Source organism: Elgaria multicarinata, chromosome 5 (assembly GCF_023053635.1).
Source record: "Elgaria multicarinata webbii isolate HBS135686 ecotype San Diego chromosome 5, rElgMul1.1.pri, whole genome shotgun sequence".
Taxonomy (NCBI): Eukaryota; Metazoa; Chordata; class Lepidosauria; order Squamata; family Anguidae; genus Elgaria; species Elgaria multicarinata.
Window position 1 is genome coordinate 52,848,856 of NC_086175.1, and position 15,449 is coordinate 52,864,304.

The window sequence follows — 15,449 nt, forward strand, 5'->3', positions numbered from 1 at the left end:
TAAGATTCAAAAATACAAACTACTTGATAAAGACAAAAAGAAAATGGCAAACTGCCAGTAATCAAGAATTCACTATTCAGCAGTTGAGTTCTACTTTGACATTCAGCAATTAGACGTTCTCTTCCCTATCTTTCTGACTAGATCTACCTCTTTATAGTGGTACTGAAGTGCACTGATAACTGTCCATATACCACATTCCATATACTGCTTTCAAAGTGTTACATCCTGCTTTTTATTCCACGTTCTTAATTATTTGACCCTGGGGGCATGTCTACACTGGGCGATATCCTGGGGATTGTCCTGGGATTGTCCCTGTGCGTCCACATGATGGGGATCCCAGAAGCAGGGGTGGGGAGGGGAGGGGAGGGGAGCGGGAGCAGCCCTTTTTTAAAAAATGTACTTTTGCACTGGAGTGCAGATGTGCTCCAGCTCCTTTTAAAAAAAAAATGGCAGCCACAACATCCTCCTTCCTCCCTGGACGTTGTGCGCTGCATGTGAACCCACGGGGAGGATCTTGCAATCAGCATATCGTGAGATCCTCGCCCCTCCCTCCCAGAACACTGGGAGGTGTAGACATGCCCAAGGTGTAGATCTGGCCTCTATCTACCTATCTATTATTTATTTATATCCTACTTTTTCATGAAAAAAATGGCTGTCAAGGTGGCTAACAGTAACACTCAGATTAAAAGCATAAACATAATAAAAAACATTATTTAAAGCACAACAGTGAAAGAAATAAGTACCACCAACCAATCAAAAACTTTTTCAGCTACACATCAGCCTAAATGCTAAAGGTCTTCCTAAATAAAATGACTTTGCCTGCCAGCAAAGAGGGGCGCAACCTAGGTCCCCCCTCTCTCTTTCAGAAAGTGGGTATAGGATTGCAGCCTAAATCATTTATAGGGCACAGGTTTAACCAGTTTGTTTTGAATCAAATGCCATATTATTTGAGGTGGTCTGCATATGCGGTCTTGGCATGCAGATTATTTGGGGTAACTGTTGGCAAGGTTGACTTGAATGCATTTGTAAATCAATATATTAATAATCTTGTGGGCTTTATTTATTTTTAACTAGAATTGATCTGATGTTTATAATTAAGATATTTTCAAAGCTGAACTACAGAGCACCATATGGTACTTCATGCATCAAAAAAGTGGATACTAGTCCCATGTTAGTATCAGACGAAAACATCGTAACACAGGCCTACCCAGATGAATTTTAAACCTAAGCGTTTTAAGATGTTGTGATTGTTATTTTAATATTGTTTTGGTTTTATATGCTCTTTTAACAGGTTTTTCGTATTGTATTGTTGTATTTAATGTTGTTCCCTGCCTTGATCCAGAGGGAGAGTCGGGTAAGGAATAAATTTATTATTATTATTATTATTATTATTATTATTATTTCCAAGGCTGTTCGATATAGTCAGTTTTCAGTTAATAACATTCAACATGTCCTTTTTCCAGCTTGCTCTTGAATCTCCAGTTCACTGGGAGAGCAACTGAAGCAGAGCCTTAACCAGACTCTCTTGTCCCCCTCTGCGGAGGAGTCTGTGTGTGTGTTTATCTCAATGATAGGTGAGCTTAGCTCCTATCCCTTGGAAACTTTGGGGAGCTGAACTTCATCATCCACTCAGTCTTCTGTTTTCTTCCACAAAGGGGGAAATGGGAATGGATGGAGAAGGGGCTAAAGATTTTATCCTTTTTCCATATATGCCATTGCACTCCCGCTTTATCCAGACAGCTGGAATCATACAATAAGCACAGGGCTATCACCAAACTGTCTGTCCTGGGCTGAGCTATCTCGCTTTCGCTCTATAACACGCAGTAAAGTGTACATGCTTGTGTGGAGAACTGGGGTGCAAATGTGTTCCTTAACACCCAGACCATCTTGCTTGTTCCTTTCTGGACTTTCGCGGAACACAATACCTATGTTTTAAAAATGCCTTTTAGCTGCCGCTGCTGTAGATATTTTGTTTAGAATTATCTTATGTAAGAACCAAAAAAGAACCACAGTCTCTATGGGGAGCCAAAAAGTCTACTTGCATGGCATTATACTCTGGGCCTAGTTTACAAAGAAGATGCAGCGTACAAACCAGACTAAAAACTTTTCTTTTTCCTAAAGCTTTTAAAACTTGATGTTGTGCAGACTTCTACTGTTACTTTCTACTGTTAGTTTTTCCCTACCCAGTGCCTGCTTACCCTACCCTGTACCTGTTTGCATTCTCTTCCCCTCCTTATTGTTTTACTATGATTTTATTAGATTGTAAGCCTATGCGGCAGGGTCTTGCTATTTACTGTTTTACTCTGTACAGCACCATGTACATTGATGGTGCTATATAAATAAATAATAATAATAATAATAATAATCCTAATGAACAACTTTGCCTTCAACAAAGATTAACCCCTAGTGCAGGAGCAAGTATAGGTGGGCAGCAGAAAGTATCCGAGACACAGGATTTGAATTAAAAGTCAAATTGAAGTTATTAAATCCAGAGTTTACATCACATTAAAATTAAAATGGGAGAAACGTCTAAAAATGGCAAAACACACACACAAAAAGTACAATATACTTTAGGCATTTTTATTTACTGTCTAGGTAGTTATTTCCAAATAGGATCCTTCAAAAAAAATTGTTCCATGAAAAATCTCCTTGTTCAGGACATTTTCAAAATGAAGTTTGCTACATGGTGCCTCAAAGAAGGAAGCAAGAGAAAAAAGCAGGGAGGTCCTCCCATGAGCAGAAAATAAACATAGGGTGACCAACTGTCAGGATTTCCCTGGATTTGTCCTGGTTTTTGTTCTTTCCATGGTGTCAGGGGGGATTTTCTATAATTTTCAATAATGTCCTGGAATGACACACCTTCCTCTTTAAGGCTGCCATTAGCATGGCAGGACGGAGTGACATGCTTTCTTGAGGCACATCATTCCCCCACCCCGAGCTCCAATTGAGGTCTTAAAGGGGAAAGTGGGTCATCCGTGGACATTATAGAAAAGGCCCCAATTGGAGTGGATGGTGGTGGTGCAGAATGAAATCCTTTCCTCTCCTCCACTCCAATCGGGTTCTTTAAGGTGGCGGGGGAATAACGTACTTTCTGCAGGACTCAGAAAGCTGCTTCCCCCCCACACACACACTAGGTGTCCTTTTTTTTGGTTTCCCAAATATGGTCACCCTAATAAACATAAACTATTGTTTCTGGATGGGGAAAAATTCCTTTGAAATTCTAGGTTCCACCTTTTAATAGATGGAAGTAGGCTCAGAGTGAAAGAATGCACCACATCCACTTTTGATGTGTGCCGATATCCATACTGGCAATAGGCCTGGTTTATACAAGCCATCAAAAAAGATTACTTTATCCTATGCCTTGCTCTTCATGCACATTGAAGTGACAACAGTGAAGTAAGAAATGAGCAATCAGCTATTTTATACAACAGAATAGTCTTAGAATAAATGCCTTTATGGCCTTTTACGGGACACTCAAAACTCTTTAGTAGCACTTCAGTAACAGGATGCAACAGTGGCTGGGAGAGAGATCAGAGGTTTCTGCTGACAGATTGCAGGGCTTGATGCACAAAGTCAGTAATGCACAGCCGAACAGATGTTCATTTGAAACATTCATGTAATGTGCTGCTGTCAAGAAGCAGGTAAATGTTACTGAACAATATGGACGAGGAGGAGGAGGAGGGAGAGAACTTGGCAGCCTTGTATTTAGCATAACATATAATTCTGCCCTGAACTGAAGCCTGTTCTTTCTTCACAGGAATGAAAGAGAATACCCTTTTATTTTTCCAGCACTGATAATTACACTGCAATCCTATGCACACACACTTCAAAATAAATCGTATTGAATAAAGCAGAGCATGAGACTGAAGCTTTTCTTTCTCTTGGGACTGTCCTGTCAGGTTAAAAATGCAAAGCAGAATGGCTTGGATCATAAGAGCCCATGGCAGAATCTACACTACTGCTTATAACAGTTTATAAGGGTTATGACAACTGTTCAGACCCAGGACACATTACATATACCTTTTTCATACCATTTTAAAAGTGCTATATCCTGCTTGGTGTAGATCAGGCCCATGTTAACATAAGGACATTTTAGAAGGAAAGTTTCGAGATTCCTCCTTCCACCTGTGCCTCCCAAAGCCTTTTGGGAGAGTCTGGGATCCCCCTGAACAATGTCAAACGGGGAACAGTAGACGGCTGAAGGAAGAAGAATCACCAAAATTTGGCAGAGGTCCACCTTATTTTGCAAGATTTGCCCCTTCCCAGCAGCCCCCAGGTCATATCCCACATTGTTCAGCAAGGCCTCTAGGGAAGCTTTTCAAGGGGTGTGGGTGGATATAGGGAGAGGGAAATCTTTCTTCAGTTAACAGAGGAGAATATATATATATATATATATATATATATATATATATATATATATATATATATATATATGAGAAAAGCAAGCTATATTTAGAATATAACATTCCTACAAATGTGGAAACACAAATAGAAGATTATCAGATTTTAAGTCCTTCAAAACAGAACCAAAGAACTAAGGGTTTGGAGTTTGGCCATAACTTGACCTATATAGTACCATCAAATTCTGTCTGGGGCCTTTGGCTTCTCAGAATGAATTAATATAAAATAAATATTGGCAACTTACTTGGTTCTGTTTATGATATTCTGTTCCTCTGTAGACTAGCACAGACCTTCTGTAGTTTCTAATCTTTAATACACCCATCATATTTTAACGTACATAGCAATAACAGAGTTATTATTTATATAGAATTTAGTCGCAGAAGGATGGGGGGAAAGTTGATTTGATTATTTCCATAGAAGCCTTTGCTTCTGGCGATATTCTGCTCTATAAAGATTGCATTTTTGCTTTCAAATAACAGACAGGATCCATAACACAGACTATTTACCTGTTTGCGTGAAACCACGTAAGCTTTCACACAAATTATGGTTGACGCTGTGGCCAGAAGACCATTATTTTGTCTGTAGTAGCCGAACAGTGTGGAGCCTCTGGGGTTTGGCTCTTTCTTCTGGGCGGATGCGCAATGCTGTCAATTCTTTTCAAAACAAGAGTAAGATTAAACAGCAGAAAATGAGTAAAACTCAAATAAGAGGCCGTAAACTTCACAAGCAGAGATTTATTGCAGCAGCATTGTACTGAACATTGTTTCAAACTGCATGATTTTAAATATTGTTTGAGCCAGTTTGCAGACAGCTTCCTTGCATTGGCACCCAGACATCTGTGTTTAATAGAACCACAGTTTCCAATTGTTTTTAGAGAAAATACTAGAAATAAGACAGAAGATGGTCTGTCTCACATCTAAGTATGCAAGACAAGGAAGAGGGAGTCTACATGGTGGTCATCTCAACAGAGGCAGAAACACGTTTGTCTCATTCAGGGAAGTTCTTTCTGCTTCCCCGTGAAACTCGGACCCACAGAATTCCATTGAACAATGAGTACATCTCAGTGCAGTTAGAAGTGCTGGCATCCAAAAGAACATTGCAGAACGAGAATACTGTTGCTTCCAGGAGATTATTTCACTAAATCCAGTCTGCTTGGCAAAGGAGCCAAAACATTTAGCTCTGCTTCATCTACAAGTAATTAAAAGCAAAGCATTCTTTTATGATGGGAAAAGAGGGGGATCTTCATTATTTATTAGGTCATTAATTACCACTGATTTTGTTTGTTTCTATTTTCAGCATACAATTCAACGGTCTACTGAGTGCAGTAAAATTATAATTTACTGGAAACAGCCCTAAAGTCAGGGCTTAGAGTGTTTTTCCTCAGGGATGTGTTTTTTCAGTCTTGTCTCCTCCAATACTTTAGGGAAATAGGTCTGTCAAGGATGCAAGACACATTCAAGACTGATACAAACATTACCATTGCACCATGATTTTCACAGTAGCACACTTATACTTATTTATACCTGGCACTAGAAATACCATCTACTTCCCATATGGGTCTAACACAGGGATGTGGATGGAATCCAATTGGGCGGTTACACCATCACAGATTCCCTTATGCCCCACCAATTCCTGTCCTCTGCTGGTAGAAAGGAGATTTAATGTTTCCAGGGCCACCAGGAAGGAGTGAAAATGATTGTTTTGGGAACAGGGCAGGTTGGCGGAGCTCGCATAAGGAAGCTCAACTGACCTGTCCCAATCAAACGAGCATTTCTGTTCATTTCATGGCTTCCTCTGGGAAACAGTAAATTGCTGTTATGTGAGTGGTGGGCCCCATTGCTTGCACAAGAGAATCAGAAGAGGCATAAGCACCCTGATGGATTCTGCCTTGGGGAATTTCCCATGGGCCTAACTCAGCCCATGGAAGTTCCCCATCTGGTCTGTGGAGGCCCACACTTCCTCCCAAAACGTCCCTGGGGGGGGAAGAATCCTCACTGTTATGTCTGATCACTGATTGGTGATAACAAAGGGAATTCAGGTCCATATGCCACTCATTATGCCAATCAGAATGTTGAGTGGTATGTGAAGCTGGTAACACCTCCAATTACTAGCTGACTCATTTTCCCCATAGAGAGAGGCACAAAGCTCTATGCCTTTCCCTGAATGGAGAAAAGCGAAATGGATAGGGGTGGAATTGGATGATGTCAGGGAGGTGAAGGGCTTTCGGGGAGGGTTTCCCAGATGTCTTCCAGCTGATTGGATTAGTCCAGGGGAAATCTGGGCCCTGGGCCCAACCAAATTCTGCACCCCAGTCTATCATATTACATAGCAAGTGCTACCTTAATTTCACAAACATTGGAGGGTGTAGTGCTTTTGTGGACACTTGTCACACAACCCATCTATCTATCTATCTATCTATCTATCTATCTATCTATCTATCTATCTATCTAATAACCGTTACATAGCCACTGCATTGACCTGAAAAAGAGCAATTGTGATGTGGCAGCTAGAGCTAGCCATGTTATGCTGCATTTGGTTAATAATAATAAATGTTATTGGCTGCTGTTTCCATTTCAGTTCCTCTGCCTTGTGGTGATTATGTACTCTTTATATTTCGGTTGTTTTATTGTTCTTTTAATTCTGTAAGCCACTTTGTGGGTTCATGGGACAGAAAAGTGGGATAAAAATAAGAAAAATAATCTGAACCAGATTGAATTCTCTTTTAGCTATGAAGCTAACTGGGTGGCCATGGGCAAATCCCTTCATTCAGTCAATTTGAGCGTGTTTGAAGAAGGGGCAACAAATAAATAAAAAATAAAGCTCTGCTATTTTACTGGAGGACCATGTGCACATTGAACCTTTTAGGCAACAAGTTTCAAAATGCCATGATTGAAACAAATGGCCCCATGTTTGGGAGACAAATGTTCTTGAGCCTCCACCCAAATCAATGAGAAAACTAACTCCAAATCTCTTACCCTCAAAACTTTGAAGGAAGTGGACTTTGAAAAATCACATTACCACAAGAAAGAAAGCAGGAAAATAAATTCTGCATCTCCTCCATTTCTTTTTACTTCTTCTGCCTCTTCTTTTGCATTTCATACATGGGTTTCCTGTTTCCTATCGGACTTTCCACCCTTTCAGATTTGACGCTTATATTGCTTTCTTATCCAGGCATGTCAAAAGACAGCTGGTTTCTATTCCATCCACAAGTCCAATTTCATCACATGAAACCAGACCATGACAAAACTCTTGTGTTTGTAGACAAATCTAGTATTCATAGGTGAGTCCCCACAGCTTGGTAAAAGTATACAATAGAATAGTTATCAATAGAGCAGGCCTACTTCCTTAAGCAGAGACATGTGTTACACTATCTGAAAGTTGAAAATGTCTATGTCCATTTCTTCTAGAAGGCATATTGTTGTATTTTATTTCACATTACCATTTTCTATGTGGCTTTATCTGCATAGTTTATGTGTTAGTTCACACAGTGGCTGAGTTCGGACAACACACTAATCAACGGTTCTTTCCCATTCTGTTCCTATTACCACCCCACCCCTGTGGATTAGTGTGCCGTCTGAACTCCGCCAGTAGGTATGCAAGAATGTTCCTTCTAAGCGGTTGGAGCTAGTCACTTAACAATTACAGAAGTAAAATGAATAAATGCTCATTATATAAGAAAAAACCAACAAGCTGTGCTTTTAAAATCCATGGCATGTGGCCATAGAGAAATGGGTGTAATTTACCATTTGTTCCTCAAGGACTTTGAAATTAAAAAAAATGAAGGTCTCCAACGAGGCCCTAAATACTTATCTGCTTGTGCTTGGGTAGTTCAGTTCCTCTGTAACATTTCATAGCTAAACCATTAGCAGTTAGAGAGGCAATGACACCCCTGCATGCAAACGTTACCTAACATCAGAGCAAATTAGCCAATGATATCAAAAGAGTGGTCAGAGACTGAGAAGGAGATTGTGACACTGATGGGATACGTCAATTAAAGGGCATTTAGCAAGGAGGCTTTATTTATTTATTTATTACATTTTTATACCGCCCAATAGACGAAGCTCTCTGGGCGGTTCACTTGCATCCTATTTGCACTGTCAATCAAGCTAGAGTTATGGGGATTGTAAGGCTTAGAGAAAAGAGGTTCTGGGGCACCCTCCTTCAATCCCATATACTCCAGCCAAAGTAATAAACACAGACCAGAGAGTTTGGGGGTTGTTGGGAGGGGGGCGTTTCGAAGAAAAGGTTGTGGCATGAGCTCTATCCCTCTCCTCCTGGATGGGTCTTTGTCTTCTCTATTTTATATTGCCATTGTCTCACTGTCACATTCAGTTCATTTGGTTACAGAGGGAAAAAGTGCATAGTACAAGCTAAACTTTTCAACTCACAAAGGGTGAGGCACACTGTGCCAGTTTTGTTCTGTATATTAAACTCAGCATCCCTGCTTTGTTTTATGGCTTTATTTCTTCTGTATTTATATATTTCAATTTCATTATTTTGTGATTCATGAGGGAGTGAACAGAGAGGCCATATGAAGCCAGATCAGAAATAAAACAAGACCACTTGCAAGTGAGAGGATTTTTATTTTGATGATTCGATATTTTACGAGATGCAAATTCTCTCAGAGGGAATAAGACACTTTCCCCAATTCCAAAATAAGCCCTTTTCCCTTCTGCCGGCCCAAAGTGCTGAGCATTGCAGTGCTTGATTTCAAATGTTAATGGTTTTATTTAGAGATTATTTTAAGCTGAAAATCTAGACATAAACTTAAGTATCTTTATCTGCTTATTTGTTCAAGCATTCCATGTAGGAAATATTGCAATCTGTTCACATCACATTTTGATTTAGAACAATATTAATACATGTCTCCCACTTTTGCCTTTTTGTCTTCACTACCACCAATACCACCTTGGATCATTAGAGTAAAAAAATAATAATTGGTTACAATTAAAACAAATAGATGCAAAGTGATTGCAAATGATAGGGCATGTAAACTAGATCTGACAACCCTGAAACCAGTCATAGGATTTTGGGTGGCTTGGCGAGAACTGGATGAGAATCATTCTCCTTTAGGTGATAATCCTGTGTCCTTCGTCTGGGTGGTTAACATGGTTGAAAGTTCTGCCACTTAGAACAAACCAACATTCCTGCATGTAGAAAAGTGTGGAGGTTTCTGCCATAAGCTGCTTCCTGGTATGCTAGCTTTCTATGTTGAGGAATTTATAGAGCAATCCTCACTTCACTGGATGGCTAGGACAGAGGTGCCTCTCCACCTGCAGGGGAGCCACAGGTATGCTTACAAAAGTGGTTATGCTCTGAAACAAGGCATTCCAGTAGAGAGGGAGGGACAGGATGGTCCTTGGATCCACTGGTTCCCAAGACCCATTTGTTCACTGTAGAGTAGGGATATCTGAGAAATTAGTTTCAGTTTGGTTTTGATCAGAATTTACTCAGTTTGCACCTTCTGGTCTGACCATGGACTTAGACACAATCTGTGGTCAAAGCCCGTACATTTCCAACCTTGTAATGTGATTCACAGGCCAGATTCACAGTTCAACAGCATATGTGCATTTGAAAAATGTGCATTAAAAATGCATGTTTTGGGGAAATATTTGTGCACAAATATGCTTTGTTCAAAAGGAAAAGAATGTGAACGTTCATTGAGGTATACGTTTGGAAAAATACACATGAAAATACACACACAGTTTCATGTGCAAAGACAAAAACAAAGCTCACAATCTGATACGGACTTGAGACAGAACGAGCTTTGAGATGGAATTTGGAGGACTTGGGCAAGGTTGGGTTTTGCTGCTCCTCACATCCCTACCATAGATGCAAAAGGAGCCAGCCCCTCATCCTACACCAGCCTGCAACTGGCATAAATAATAGTTTCCAGATTGGAACCAATGGGGGGATTGCAAAAAACAAAGAGAGATTATTTTAAGAAGTTGATATACATGAATATTCACAATATTATTCTTCAATCCTCAGAGAAGACAGGTCTATGATAGTCTTTCCTTAAGGACTTTTGGTGTCAAATAGTGAGGCTATTGGTGGTTCTGGCCAGACAAACACCAATGGCAAGGGGTGAGTCTCTTCCAGATGTAGGGCAAGATTATTATTTTCTGAATTAATGTCAAACCGGAGGAGACGGAAGCTATCTTCTCTCAGAACCCACTCTAGAGTGCACCGCTAAGGAGCTAGCATGTTCATAGCCTTCTAGGGAGTGCTCAAATCCAGAAAGCACAGTAAACGAAGTGGTGGTGGTGGAATAATCTAGTGATGGTGCAGGAAAGGCTCCACTACCAGAGTTCAGAGGAATCTAGGTAGGATTTGGCAACCAACAAAAAGAGACAAAACCACTGATAGCAAGGTGATCTTACAGTGATTGAAGAAAGCTGGAGTTTAGGACAGGGGCCACAACGAAGGGCTTGTCTTGATGAAGGGTTTGCCCCAGGGTGGATTCAGAGTGGCAGCAGGCCATCTATAGGACACAGCTGCCATTGCAAAACCATCCGGGGGCAAAACCCAGAAACTCCACTTTAAAAAAGTTGTGGTTTTTTTAGTTTTTAATCTGTAGATGTGACAGTTCACATCTATGGATTAAAAAAAAGGAGAGAGGAATGGGGCAGCCAGAGCAAGGTCAGAGGAAGGACAGCCAGCTGCCCTGCTCCTCCCCCCTCCTTGGTGCTTGTTGTAGCGGTGGCGGCGGCAGCAACTCCACATTGGCACTCCTTCCCATGTAGATGCCAGGAAGAAACGCTAATCTGGGAGCCCAAGGCCTCGCAGCACAGACCCGCCACCGTCAAGACGGGGGGCCAGGAAGAAAAGTGCTAGAGATGGAGTATAGTATTCTAGGAATGACTTGATGAGGGCTTGTTATACAGATGGCAGGTACTTGTAATTCCGTCACATTTATATAGAAGAGAACCAATAAGATGGTTCCTTTTGGCAGCTCAATGATCATTCAATATTCTCTGGGGTGTAAAATGAGAAAGAAGATATAGACATGACAGCTTTCGAGCTGTGTCCTAAGGTTGTCCATGAAGTAAACCTCATCCTTAAGCTTGGACAGACCCTGGTTTTGTTTTTTTGTAACATATTTTATTTTCCAGACTTTTACAATATCTTATCTTGATAGCATAACAATCCCTGACATTCCAGACACATTATCAAACTTTTTAAAAAGTAGCTCACTTTTCTTGTTTCAATCTCCAGTTACTCCTCTAATTTTTTAATAATTCCTTTGAGATTTACAAAGGTCTCCAAAGCATTATGCTTTCTTGGCAGGGAATTTCTCTCAAACTCCCACAGCTCCAATTTTAAAATAACACTGATACTTTTCCTGCTGTTAAAATATTCTTCTTGGGATTCTTGATTTTTTTGCAATCAAGAGTGACATTTATGGGGCATGGTTATAAATAACATTAATTTGCTAATATTCAACCAGACATGCTGATGAGCTTGGATTGAATGTGTTTCAAGATTCCAAGATTTTCACTGATGTTGGTTGGCTCCAATTTAGTCATTGGTTTGTTTTCTTTGTTAAGAAAATACCATCTGTTCTTTGAGGTGAATTTCCATGTTACTAAAAATAATTTGTCTAGAATCTCCTTCAGTGTGATGCCCCCTGGTTGCTTTAACAGGTGCTGTTATCGACATTCTGTTACTTAGGCCACAATCCTACTTACACTTACCTGGGAGTAAATCCCACTGAACTCATTGGGGTTGTGCTTCTTAGTAGGCATAGGGGAGCACTTAATACGAACTTATAAAATTTTGCCCTTTTGATCAATATGAGAACCGAGTAATTCTTTGAAAGTTGCACTTCTCCAAATTTTACAACAGAATTTTCAAATCAAAGAATGTACCCCCAAAATATTTATATTAGGGAAAAGTTGAACAAAAAATGTGCTTATTAGTGAAATTAACATTTAATAATGCATTATATCAGGAAAATTGCATAGAAAAATGCATGTATTCCAGAGCAGGTGATACTAGATATTGAATTACAAGATTACTTTCTTCTCCACTTTGAGTGCACAAAACAGTAGCTCTGTCTTGACTGAAAAACACCTCAAGGGACATGAAGAAATCTATCATTGTTAGCCATTACTTAGCATTACTTTCACTTCCCTACATATGCTCGGTGCATTGGAGTGTAGAAGGAATTAAATTTTAATTGGAAAGTTTTTCAAATATTATAAATAATGGTAGCACTCACAAATTAGCAATACATTTTGTTCTGGTACACAGTTCAACAAAGTATTGCCAAGTAGGTATTGGGGTTTCCTTACCTCTGTGAATGGTGATGGAAGAGAAAACAACTCCTCAATACTTGCACCTCAGAGGCCTCCAACCTTGGCTGGAGAGAGTGCCATTGGATGGGGAAGTTAAATCCACTCGCTCCACCACAGTTGCATGAACAGAACATGGTCCGTGTCACTTTGGATCCAGCTCACTGGCCTCAGTAGTAAGCAAGAATACCACTAGTTGCAGCTATATACAGAGATCCTACTTGTTTGAACTTTATTGAAATATCTTGCAGTCTGTATTTCATTTGTATAAATGTGTATATGTGTTTTGCCTTACAGAGTAAAATATGATGGCATTACTCAAAAGGCCAGACTGTCCTGGGGCCTCTAAATTAATCTGCAGTGCCCTTAACCTGCAGCAAAATCTAGATAAATCTATCCAATATTAAATATTAGCCAAAGGGCAAGCATAAAATCGCATTTGGATTTATAGGAGCCATTGACAAAAAATATTTTTTTTAAAGGATGAATTAAGGAAAGTTGATTTATGTCTTACAAAAATATTCTCTTCCAAAATGCTTCCCTGGAGCAGTAGTCCTTTAAACAAGTGAAACCCGAATTGACCTCCAGTTGTAATAATCTTTATTTAGAAGGCAAAGAAGAATTCTGTTTCATCAAAGGAGCAGCATTCGCTATGAAAACCTGAGCTATAAATCAAATCAAGAAAGGTATAGTGTAGTTAATAAAAATGGAATGAAAAAGGTGGGGGGAGTGCTCCATGGATGGTACCAAGTGAGCTTCCATTCTAGTTGTGGATCTCTCTCCATTTTGGTTCTAGTTCTGTCTTGTATCCATGTCAATATTTAGAAGTTATTAGGGCAGGATCTACACTACTGCTTTATAACGGTATTGAAGTGCACTGACAACTGTTGGAGCCCATGACACATGCCATATGTCATTTTCAAACTGTTTTCAACATGCTCTATCCTGCTTGGTGTAGATCTGGCCTAGGTTATAAAACTGGCATGTGCCCAAGAAATAACAAAGGCATCAAGACATGTGAGACTTGAAACCCACAGTTCACTGCTCTCAACCATTCGGAACTTTCTTAAAGAAATAGCAAGGCCAAGATGCTATGGCAGTATGAACTCCTAGCAATAGTGGAGGAGATAATAGAAGAAGTGGCAGAAAAAGTAGAGCCACCAAATGGGGAGGGGGGCACCATACAGTGGTAGCGCATATGCATGCTGCAAGTTGTCTGGTTCAATCCATTGCATCTCAGGGCTGAGAAAGACCCCTGTATTGTTAGTGTAGAAAATATCAACCTAAATGGACTAATAGTTCCTAAAAGAATGTCATTTGGATGAAGATACCTAAAATAGCTTTAATGAGCTCCTGCTCAATTTTGCCTAGACCTACAAGGAATTTGCACTACACCATTTACCTATGTAGATTTGTGTGGCTATGTGACTTCACCCATCCCACCTTCTTTTGCATGTTTTGTGCATCAGTTTTCTCTTTCTGTGGTATGGGTTGCTAACTGTTGGGTGTTTAAAGACCACTCCACATGCACTGCCACACTTATCTCCACCTATCCAGACCCCTTTGCTCTACCTGCCATTACCTGTCCTCTATCCCACCAGTAAGGTTGGCCACTGGCCTCCACTGAATATTCTTGGAGAAGCAGACTTGTGCCCATGCAGTGGAATTCCCCGCCCTCTTCTCTCCCCTCCCCCCTCCCCTGTACCTGCCAAATCTGCTCCAAGATCTCCAGAGCAGTGTTTTAGGGCATGTGGGGGTATTTCAGGGAGGAGTAGGGATCAGTCCCAGCTGTAGTAGATAGCTTCTTAAATAGTCACTAGATATCTGTATATTTGCTAAATATTTTACACTCAGAATTGGCATTTGCCATCCAGTTATTTGATAGTATGTGATTTACATTTGTCTATGTTTGATATGTAGTAGTTGCCCATTTTTGGCATTTCAGACAGGTGACACATCCAAAATAACCAATGGAATTGGCAACGTACAGTGAAGTATTGACTTAAACCACATAGTAACGTCCTCTTGCAAGCATCTACTAATAGTCTAAACAACCATAAAGCTCTCACAATCTACGCTAATTAGCCAATGAAATTAACCTGCCCAAGTCTATTTTAATGTTAAGGTATCTGAAGCAAAGTGAAAGTGATGCGACAGATGAGACATTTTCAGAATAGCAGTCAGTGCAAATTAGCTCCTGGCAAGTACCTTTTAATTGTCATTAGTTTCAAATGGTAGCATTTATTAATAGGATGTGGACATAAATGCTCAAATTCTAAATCAGGATACTTTTTTATACAGCAAGTCTGAATCCATAAGCAATAAAATAGAAGATTAAGAAGACAGTGGGAAGGATAAACCCATATATTTATGACAATTAATGTGATCTGATCACATCACATCTTTGCAGGAAAAATTAAAGAATACCAAATGAAATACACATGACCTAGATCCATTGTGTTCTATAGTCATTAATATAGCCATTATATAGGTGTCTCCGATATTTAACTGATTCCTTTAAGCCTTGTGGAAATGACTATCCCTGATAAGGGTAGGTGACACTCATCTCAGTGGGTCACATGCAGCCCCCATCCTTTTTATGCCCCCCCCAAATTACTGAATTACCACCAAATGTTAGCAGTGCACATTGGTGAGGAAAAAAACCTGCAATTTGCATTAAAACAAGGTGTACAAACAGTGGAAATTTAGCAACAGCCCTGGAGATTCCAGGAGGTAGAAATTGGCCCTAGA